The sequence below is a fragment of the Neomonachus schauinslandi genome, chromosome 1 (assembly GCF_002201575.2).
Source record: "Neomonachus schauinslandi chromosome 1, ASM220157v2, whole genome shotgun sequence".
Taxonomy (NCBI): domain Eukaryota; kingdom Metazoa; phylum Chordata; class Mammalia; order Carnivora; family Phocidae; genus Neomonachus; species Neomonachus schauinslandi.
This window is the reverse complement of record NC_058403.1, coordinates 97,468,083-97,480,109: the sequence shown is the minus strand read 5'-3', so window position 1 is coordinate 97,480,109 and position 12,027 is coordinate 97,468,083.

Genomic DNA, 12,027 nt, shown 5'->3' with positions numbered 1-12,027 from the left:
AGCTTCAAGACAACAAAGATAAATGGCACAACACAGACTGGAAATTAGTAACTTGAATATGTTATTAGTTTTGGTTAAGAGCGTATGTCGTTTTCTATGCATTTAATTTCAACATGTTTTTGGAATATTTGAAATAACTTTAATATTTACTTTCCTCAAATTAAAACAGTACAGCAAATACTGTATAATAAACATAATCTTTAGAAATGACTGTGGTCTGAGAACATCAGCAATTCACAGTCCCTTTGGCTAAGACGCTGTATGTTAATTCATACAAATGGTTTCTTGAAGAACTCATATTTAGAACATCAATGCATAATGCATCCAGTGTTAAATCCAAGTTCAAGGCTACCAAATAGTTTTGTTGCTTAAATTTTCCCTTTGGTTATGACATTTGTTCCTACTACCCTCACACTCAATTAGTAAGTTTATCAGGGTGATCTTATGCTTCATTCTTATTATCCAAAAGATATGTTTTCACATACATAAACATTGGTCGGAAATCAAAGCTAGGTTATGGAAAGTCATCTAAACAAAGAGAGGAAACTAAAGAGAACCAGTGTCCTATGCCCATAATTACTAAACAATCGAACAACAATAAAGCTTGAAAGCCTCATTGATACACAGGAAAACATAATTCAATACTATTATTGGAGATTAGAGTAGCAAAAACAAGTCTTAGAAAATACATTTGTAGTGAACTATATAGAAGGATTTTTTTTCTTTATATATAAAAGGTGATTTCCAGTAAAACTGTGAAATGAAATAAAAAACAGTCCAGGATGGTCAAGAGACGTTTGTTTAAAAACAAAGCAAATCATTCAAATACATGCCTTACTTCCAAACTTTATTCAGGATTTAGAAACTTATATTTCAAAAACATTTCAAGATCCACTGAGCATTTTTGGTCACTGAGTTAGAACGTGTTCTTAAGCACTGAACCTATCTATGCAATAATTGGTAATAAAACATAGATCAAGAATATCTATTTATTGGATCAAAGAAATTTCATGTTTATTTTTATTCATTAAGCAAATATAAATAAGATAAAGTCACATACTACAGCTTTGTTAGCAGTGTGTTCTGATTTTTTTATAGGTTTGCTGAGTAAAGATCTGAATTTGATGATACTTAATTGTCTACTGTCTAGTACCTATTCAGTTCACAACACCTAGAATAAACCTGTCTTTAATATCCTAAATGCTTGTGGAGTGTAGGAATTACATAATTTTAAGAAATAACAGAGCAATACACTTAGCATTCTGTAGTACTGACAAAACTCCTAAATTTCCTCAAATGAAAGATAAAAGACATTTTGATTGAGAGTTACAAAGATGTCCTCTATTCTTTAGTTCCTTTGCCAAAATTGCTGCAACTGTCATATATTTTTCAATACTAGAATAATTTCAGGGTAATAACTGGATGTTATCTCTTTCAGTATAATGTCTTCAAAGGTGAAACTTCACCTCAGCACTGAAAGAAGGACAGGTAAAGCCTTATGGGAAATAATTTGTTTATACCGTGACTAAGTAATCAGATTTGAAGGTAATCATAGTATCAAAATAACCAAATGACTAGAAGTTATCAACGGATATCCCAAGGCATTTCCTAAAGTTTTCTGCTGTCAAGATTTTTAAAAAAAATCAAATGGAGAATTATTTCCAATTTTTAAAAGAGTAATAAATATGTCCTCAAAACATTGTTATATACCAAGTATTTCATCATTATACTTGTATAGAGACAAAACAACGGTAAACCTAAAATGGGTAAATTTCATTGTATGTAAATTATACTCTAAATAAAATTGAATTTTAAAAGTTTATTGAGACTATAGAAGCACTGTGAATAATAAACTAAGACTCACCCATATTTGGTGGCCAGAGTCATCAACTCCTCAGATTCAACTGTGATGACTTTTACCAACATGCTCCCATCAAGCTCATCCAAAACTAATTCTGCTTCAGGGTTTGCCAAACTTGCGTTGTCATAAAATGGTCTGTGCAATTGTTAAACATATAGATTCCATGCCCCCTGCCAAGACCTACTAAATCTGTATGTTTAACATCTGTACCATGTGATTCTTAAAATGAGCACATTTGAGCAACAGGGCTTTAGTTTCTCCAGCCCCTCTTATCAATCATTTTGCTACTTAGGTATTCATGTGAAATTCTTCCAGCTCAAATTTCTATTATTCTTTGAATTGTCCAAAGTTTTATGGACCTCTGCTTTCAAGAACTCCACATATGGCAGTATGCATTGATGACATCCTAATCCAAGATTCAAAAAAGAAAAAAATACAAGAAAAGACTAAAGATCTTCTATTTTGGTTCATTACATCAGGTAATGGAGTGAAAGAAAATAAAAATATGGCATTTGTACTTCCAATGTCACCTTCCTAGGTAGTCATAACATAGCAGTAATACTAATATTCCTACCTTCCAACTTATGATATACTTTGCTCAAAAACAAAGAAAAAGCTTCAAGTATTTTGAAAGTGATTTAATACCTTTGAAACAAAACAAAACAAACAAAGGCCACTACCAAACAAACAGCACTGTATAATTTCACTACCTATTGGGAAAAGCAAATTTACTAATTTAAAAAAGGAATTTTAGAGTCCCAAGCAGTTTCTGATTTCTGAATTCAAAAGAATGCATTATAATACTCACTTCTTTTGGTTATTAGCACTTAGATTAAATGTACAGTGAATATAGCTCTCATTGAATAAAGTGGCCTCCGCAATCTAACTATTTTGTTTTCTTCATGAATTCCAAATTATTGAATCGTTTCAGTTAGAGTTATAGAAAGTTCTCCAAACTGAGTACAATGATGACAAATGCCTAAAATTTCTGGTACCCAGAATAGACATAACCAAAGAAGCAGTCTCTTGCCTTGTTATAGCAAGGCTTATTTATGTTTTACTAAAACAAAGGTCCTTAAAGAAGTCACAAAGGAATCATTTGGAATACTGATCAAAAACAGACTCCTGGACCCAGCCCCAGAAATAATGATCCAAATCTTAAAGGCAGCGGCCCAAGAATCTGTATTTCAACTAGACTCTTAGGCTATTCATATGCTGAAACCACTTCCGGGAATCTTCATATTTTATGACCCTAAACCTGATCCATAAAGGATTCTCTCACAATCACTGAAGTCACAGAAACTATATCATAGCCCAGAAGCACAGGTGGATCTGTATGATAGTGTTATGTTAACTATCTATAAAAGTATTTCTCCCAAAGTAAGCAAACAATAAGAGAATTATTAGAAAACTTTCCTCAGAACCATCTGACATTGACTTTTAGCTACTCTTTTAGAGGACTTCCTAAGGCCACAATCTGAAAGAAGTAATACATTTTCCTTAAATGCTACAATTGCTAAAGCATAGTCACTCGTTTTAGTCAATTGCTAAAGTGTGTGTGTGTGTGTGTGTGTGTGTCTGTGCACGCTTCTGTATAACTTCCTCTCTCCCTCCCTCCATCCATCCTCAGAAGGAGTTTTTCAAGAGTATTTCCTGGCTGGCAAAATGAGTTGGTAGTAAGGGGGAGGTAAGGGAGAGAGGGTATTACACAATACATATGTGAGGACAGTGATTAAAATTTTCAAATTCTAATATTGTACCAAATACTGCCACGAATATAGAACTAGGAAAGAGACCAGATAATTAAGAAGTAACAATACATTGTTTTGTTGAAATCTTTTTATTATTTGTTTATACATAATATTCTGTTTCCTGTCTACCATGCTTCTTTCTCTTTCTCCTCTCTTCCTGACTGCTGACTTTTCATCCTACCCTACCCACTTTCCTCATTTTTATATTCCTAATCTCTATGGAACATGATCACTTTATTTTCAGGTGAACAGTTTATCAAGTTTTTACAGTATGTGCTTGAAATATTTTGGAGGACAATTTATGACAAAAAAAATTTAATAACAAGTCACATTATAACAGCATGTTTTAAATTGATCTTTGCCCAGTACATAAATCCAGTGATAATCAGTCATAAAATGATTAGATAACAAAACAATCATAGGTCGGCTTCTCCTCACATGGTGGGAAATATGCTTTTGCAGGGCACATGCATTAATTAAACCAAAAAGACCCAGAAAACAAAATACATTGGGTATATAAATCTATACATCAAACTTACCAAAGGAAAGATAAATACTTTATTCATTTCATTTATTCTATTTTTTTCTGGTCTTTAAAAAAAAAAAAAAACCACTTTTGAAAATACCTGATAATCAGCACTGGTTTGCATAGAAATTGATGCCCTATGAAGCCATTTACCAAAAAGCACCTTGACAGCTTTGAAAGAGTCAATGCCTCTCATAGGTTACCAGGAAGCACAGAGAAGGTCTAGCAGAATATTTATGCAGTGCCATCTTAAAATAGGCTAAATAATTTATTAATATGGCTCCTTTTCTTTCACAACATTTTGAAAACAAAATGCTTTTAAAATTGAATACTGGGAGGCTGGCTGGCTCAGTTGTTAAGCGTCTGTCTTCGGCTTAGGTCATGATCCCAGGGTCCTAGGATCGAGTCCCGCATCGGGCTCCCTGCTAGGCGGGAGGCCTGCTTCTCCCTCTCCCACTCCCCCTGCTTGTGTTCCCTCTCTCACTGTCTCTTTCTCTGTCAAGTAAATGAATAAAATGTTTAAAAAAAAAATTGAATACTAATTTTAGCAAGGTGAATCCTTCAGAGATAACAAAAAAAAAAAAAACCTTGAAGAGATGCAATTAAAATTATGACAAAGCACTAATTAAAAATTGAGCACATGTTCCAATATGAATGTTCCTACATATCTAAGATACAATTCTGGAGAAATTTGCATATTGAACCTGCAATTGCTTAGACAACATCATTTGATAAAATTATATAGACCTTTCATTATCATGCTTATTTTATTTTTAAATCTTGGATAATGTCTTTTAGCTCCATGTTTTATTCACATATTATTAAAATTATAAAATTACTTTCCCATTCACAATGGTTTTAGTCTCCAGTTTTAATTTCCATATTTTAGAAGTTTCCCTTAAGTCTCAGAAAATATATACATATGTACATAAGTAGTAGGTATGTATGTGTGTGTATGTAACAAGTATAAGATATATGCTAAGTAGATAAAGTAATTATATAGTATGTGTATATATGTAGTAGGCATATATGTATGTATATAAGTATGTAGGAGGGATGTGGTTTGTATGTGTGTGGATGTGTTGACAGGGATTTTGTTTTGACTCCATATCTTAGTATAATGTAGGTTCTCAATAAGTAGGCAATGAGTGAACCATATTTCAAAATTTAGCATTAAATTTCAACTACAAAATCTTTATATTTTCTTGAAAATAAACTATTCAAGTTCAACACAGTTTGTATTTCAGCTATATTCAAATATAAACTTTTCCTTTGAATCTTATCCCACAGGCTTTATCATTTTCTTGGCATGAATTTTTACAGTTTTTATACTCTACATTGAAAATTTACTAGTGCTTAACAGCTCCTAATGAATTTTACTCTCCATTAATTAAAGTAGATATCTTCCTGTCATATATATTATTATCTGAATTTTAGATTTAATATATTTCCATTTAGCTCCAGTTTAAAACAACGTGAGTGATGTTCTTCAAAGAAGTATATGCATTAAAATATAAAATAAAACTTAAATGCATTTTCAATCCCCTGCACAATGACTATCTACTACCTATTATATAATCAAAGTTATAATACATCATAATAGGACTTTCCTTGCTTCTAACTTCAAGGCAATCTACGATGAACAATCATCCTTCAAACTATCCTTCATAAATTCTTTTTCACAAGATGTTATAAATAGACCATAGTGCAAAATTCTCACCCAGGTAAATTTTTTAATTTTAGTGTGTGTAATGGCAAAATGATATGAAACAAAAGTTATATAGAATGATAAGTGCTGGGGCACCTGGGTGGCTCAGTTGGTTAAGCGTCTGACTCTTGATTTCGGCTCAGGTCATGATCTCAGCGTTGTGGGATCAAGCCCCATGTAGGGTTTCGTGCTGGGTGTGGAGCCTGTTTAAGAGTCTCTCTCTGCCCCTCCCCTGCCCCTGCTCCCACTCTCTCTCCCTCTCTCAAAAAATAAATAAATAAATAAATAAAATGTTATTTGTTTATTTGAAAAATAAAAAAATAAAAAGCATGCTCCCAGATATTACCCTAAGAACCAGGAATAACAAATGAGACAGATATAATCCATGTTCTAATGAAAATTAGTCTATTCTATTAATAAGATTATGACATTATTTACATAATGATACAACACTTTTATCCATATTCCATCTTGAGATAGAGGTATTTTAAATTAAAAACATTCACAGAGTTTACGTGGAATTAAATGGCTGTAAATATATTACTAAGTATACTAACTACAAATTAAAATGTAACTAAGATATCTTCTAGCTTTATAATTTTATGTATCAGTGATTCTACATGATCTCAAATTCCTGCCCTCAGAATCTGGAGACCAAGCTACTGATCAATAGTGACCTCACCTTCTACCCTTCTGCCATCAATCAGAGGATACTATCTTTGCTAAACACCAAGGAATATTATAAATCCCTCTAAACAATTTCATTTACACTGCCCAGTTTCACTTCTCTCACTTTTACTTTGTTTCAAATCCTCACAATATCTCCCTTTAATGCTAATAAACTTCCAAGTTCCTCAATACTGTTCAACTACTGGAAAAACAGAAACCCCGGGATAATCCCACTAACTGCTTTCTCTGTAATGTCTCTAAACATGGAAGGGTGAAATTGGCTGGAGAAATTCATCTCCCCATACTGGATCAGGCCTGACACATACAGTTGTGCATGTTGCTTACAAATTCTAGAGTGCCCCAAGTCACAACCGCTACCACTCCCCAAAGCCATATTCAGAAGCCCCACTGGAATGGGAATAATTCCATGATCTCCAAGCTTAACTGAGTCCTTAAGTTATCTTTCTATTTCTCAAATGAGTTTTTTCAGTCAACTTTTATGTAAGCCTCAGAACAACGGAAAAACATTGCCTGGTATCAGAAAAGGGAGTGATATAATCAAATTTCCATTTTAGAAAACTCTCTAAATGCATAGAAAGGGATCAATGGAGAAAGTCAAAACTGAAGGCTATTGCAGTAATTCACACGAAGGGTGTTCGCTTGAATCTAGACATCGACGGTAAGCATGAAGAAAACAGCCAGATCTGAAGTAGGACACAAAATCCTCTGCTGTGATTTAAGAGCTGAAGCTGATAGGGCTACAGAATTTTTTTCCTTGCCCATAAGAAAGTTACATTCTCGTAGGATGTCACAGAAAATTTAAAAAACTAATAAAAAATACAAAAAAAAAATCTACCTTAGAAAGTGAATAGTGTTTTTAACAAAGAAAAAGTAAGTAAGTTAAGGGGCATTCATCACAAGGGAGGAGAGAGGAGTTGTACAATGAAATATCTTAACAGGGGCACCTGGGTGGCTCAGTCATTCAGCGTCTGCCTTCGGCTCAGGTCATGATCCCAAGGTCCTGGGATCGAGCCCCACATCAGGCTCCCTGCTCAGCGGGAAGCCTGCTTCTCCCTCTCCCACTCCCCCTGCTTGTGTTCCCTCTCTCGCTGTGTCTCTCTCTGTCAAATAAATAAATAAAATCTTAAAAAAATATATATATATCCTTAACAGACGTAGCCTCCTTCAGAACCTACGATTTAAGCAACACCTTGACTGTAGTGACATAATTAACCACATGCATATCTTGGGCAAATACCCCAGAAGGAGGGACACGAGGCAACACAGAACCTAAGCAGGCAATTTCCCTGGTACTGGAGAAACAACCCGTAGCTGGACAACAGCGTGGAGTGACTGTCTGCATGGCCACTCTGTTCTCAGTGCTTGGTCCGCACTGCCCCCGGCTGCCAGGGCAGAGCTGTGGTGGATCGGAGCTGGGAGAGCCAGCCGGTGCCAGCTGGGAGCGACCACCACCTTTGACCTCCATCCGGTACCAGGGCCCGGAGTTTCCCACCCCACGGCCTGAGCCGCTTCCGGTGGCTTCTGAGGGCATCTTTCCCTGCATGCAATTCTAGGAGCGGCGGTGGGGTGAGTCTTTCCGGGGAGATGGGAAGGGAAGTGGCGAGCGGAGTTGGAGATGGCCTTGGGACCTATGCGGGGTCCCTGCGTTGCTGATGGAGCAGAGGTGGGAAGGGGAGGCGCATGCTTTGGGCTCCTCAGGAGCTCCTCGCTTGAAGGGGAAGCAGGTGCGGCCTGAGCTGATCAAGTGAGATGAATTCAGAGGGGAAATGGAGGCCTGGTCTTGCTGTGCTTTGTAGACTATTAAAGGATTTTGGCTCTTTGTGGAGACAAATGGAAGCTGCGGCACTTGTGAGCAGAGCAGTCACACAATCATCTAACTTCTGTTTAGTAAGGATCTCTGGTTTTCGTGAGGAGAATAAATGGTAGGGTATCGCTTATGGAAGTAGGGACATCTATTGCAGGAATTAAACGGCATTGGGACGCATGGGTGGCGCAGTTTGTTAAGCCGCCTACTCATGGTTTCAGCTCAAGTCATGAAGCCAGGGTCCTGGGATGAGATCCCTTGGGGCTGCACGCTCAGCGGGGAGTCTTCTTGGGATTCTCTCTACCTCTGCTCCTCCCGCTCCTTCACTCTCTCTCTCTCTCTCAAATAAATAAATAAATCTTAAAAAAAAAAATAAATAAGCAGAATGCTGGTGACTTGACCCAGGATAGCAGTAATGAAGGTGGTAAGAAGTGGATTCTGGAACTAGATATTTATATATAGTGTTGGCCTATTACAAATAAAGCTGGTATAAATATTCATATACATGTTTCTGTGTGTGCAATAAGTCTTCATTTCTCTGAGATGAATAGCCAGGAGTACAGTTTCTGGGTAGTATGGTGGTTGCATGTTTAGTTTTATAAAAGCTGCACAATTTTTTGGGAGTAGCTGTACCATTTTATATTCCCGTCAGCAATGTATAAGTGATGTCACTGTTTTTTATTTTAGGCATTCTCATAAGTAATATCCCATTATGATTTCAATTTGCATATCCCAAGTGATGTTGAACATGCTTGTGCTTATTTGCCATCTGTATATCCTTATCAGTGAAAGGTCTCTTCTTTCTCTTGCCCATTTTCTAATTGGATTTTTTTATTGTTGAATTTTGAGACTTCTTTATACATTCTGAATACTTGTGCTTTGTTGAATGTGCCATATGCAAATATTTTCTCCCATCCTGTAGCTTGTTTTTCCATCCTCTTAACAGGATCTTTCACAGAGCAAAAGTTTTTAGTGTTAATGTGCAGCTCATCAATTTTTCTTTTTTATGGATGGTGCTTTTAGTGTCAAATCTAAGACCAAATTGCCTAGCCCTACATCCTGATGCTTTCTTCTATTTTTTTCTAAAATACTTATATTTAAGTCTGTGATTCATTTTGTTAACCTTTGTATACACTGTAAGAATCTTTTTCCCCCTTATGTATGTCCAATTGCTCCAGGACCATTTGTGAGTAATGCTATGCTATCTCCATTGGACTGCTTTCCCACCTTTTTCAAAACTCATTTGGGCATATTTATGTGGGTTTATATTTGGGTTCTTTGTTCTAATCCATTGATCCATTCCACCAATACCACACAGTTGTGATTACTATAGTTGTATAGTAAGTCTTAAAAATATATGTTAAATATATGTCTTAAAATTGGTAGACTGATTGCTCCCACCTTAATTTTCTTTACTTTCTTTTTTTTTAAGATTTTATTTCTTTATTTGATAGAGAGAGAGCACAAGTAGGTAGAGCGGCAGGCAGAGGGAGAGGAGAAGCAGGCTCCCCACTGAGCAGAGAGCCCGATGTGGGGTTCAATCCCAGGACCTGGAGATCATGACCTGAGCAGAAGACAGACGCTTAACAACTGAGCCACCCAGGCTCCCCTTAATTTTCTTTTCTAAAATTAATTTAAATATTCTAGTTCCTTTTTACTTCCATATGGATTTTAGAATAATCTTTTGTATATCAAAAAATCATGCCGGGGTTTTGATGGGAATTACATTAAAACTATTATTTATCAATTTAGGGAGATTTGACATCTTTACTAGGTTGAATCTTCAAATATATGAACACATTATGTTTGTCTATTTAGATTATCTTTGATTTCATCAGTTTAATGTAGTTTTCTTTTTTCTATAGCTTTATGTACTTTTCAACATGCAAGTCCAATCCATATTTTTTTAAACGGAAGATTTTTATTTATTTATTTGAGAGAGCGCATGTGTGCACACGATGTGTGTTGGGGGGGGGAGTGAGTGGCAGAGGGAGAAGCCGACTCCCCGTTGAGCAGGGAGCCAGCCTGATGCGGGGCTGGATTCCAGGACCCAAGGATCATGACCTGAGCCAAAGGCAGATGCTTAACCAACTGAGCCACCCAGGCCCCCCATGGGACCCAATGCATATTTTGTTAGATTTGCATCGAAGCATTTCATTTTTTGTGCAGTTGTTATTTTTTTTTAATTTTAATGTCCATGTATTCATTGCTAATGCGGACTTTTGTATTTTTATCTTATATCTTTCAGCCTCCCTAATCTTGCTTATTATTTCTATTTTTTTGTAGATTCCTTGGATTTTGTATGTGCCATGTGCAAATAGGGACAGTTTTATTTCTTTCTTTCTGATCTATATAACTTTTATTTCCATTTTTTTTGCCTTACTGCACTTCCAGCACTATGATGAACTTCCAGTATTATGTCGAGTAAGAGTGGTGAGAGTACTCATTCTTGTCTTGTTCTCAGTCTGGGGGGGGAATGCATTCAGTCTTTGCCTATTAAATATATTAGCTGTAGTTTTTTGTAGATGTTATTTATCATGTTATTCCTATTTTTAGCATATACGGGTGTTGAAATTTGTCAAAAGGGTTTTCTGTGTTGTTTGATATGATCATGTGACATTTTTTCTTTAACCTGTTGATATGGTAGATTGCATTTATCTTCAAATATTGAACCAGCTTTACATCTCTGGAATGAATCCTACTTGATTATGGTATGTAATTCTTTTCATATATTACTGAATTATACTTGGCTAATATTTTGTTAAGGACTTTTGCATCTATATTCATAAGGGATATACATCTGTAGTTTTTTGTGTACTCACTGTCTTTGTCTGATTTTGGTATTTGAGTAATATTAGCTTCGTAAAATGAATTGGAAAGTTTTCCCTTGTCTTATTTTCCAAAAGAGATTCTTTTGAATTGGTGTTAATTCTTTAAATATTTCGTAGAATTCTCCAGTGAAACCATATGGACCTGGATATGTCTTTTCTGGGATTTTCAAAATTATAAACTCAATTTCCTTAATAATTACAGGGTTGTTCAAAATACCTGTTTCATATTGGACAAGTTGTGAGAGTTTAGTTTTTTTTTTTTTTTTTTGAGGAATTGGTCCATTTCTTCCTGTCAAATTTGTGTGTAATATTATTCATGATATTTTCTTATTTATATCTGTAGGGTCTATAGTGATATCCTCTGTTTCATTCATAATATTGGTAATTTGCATTTTTTCTGTTTTTTTTTTTCCAATTTTGCTAGAGGTTTGGCAAAATTTTTTGACCTTTTCAATGAACTAGTTCTTTCTTCATTGATTTTTCTATACTGTTTTCTCTTCTCAATTAAACTTAAATCTGCTCTTTATTGTGTCCTCATACTGCTTGCTTTGGGTTTATATTGATCTTATTTTCCTAGATCCCTGAAATTAGACTTTTTAATTGATTTGTGACTCTTATATTTTAACATGTGCACTTAGCGCTATAAAATCCCTCTCAACATTACTTTAAGTGTGTCTCGCAAATTTGATATATTGTATTTTCATCTCATTCAGTACAATGTATTTTTTATTTTTTAAAAAGGATTTTATTTATTTACTTGTCAGAGAGACAGAGAGAGAGAAAGCACAAGCAGGAGTAGCAGAAGGCAGAGGGAGAAGCAGGATCCCTGCTGAGAAAGGAGCCTGATGTGGGACTT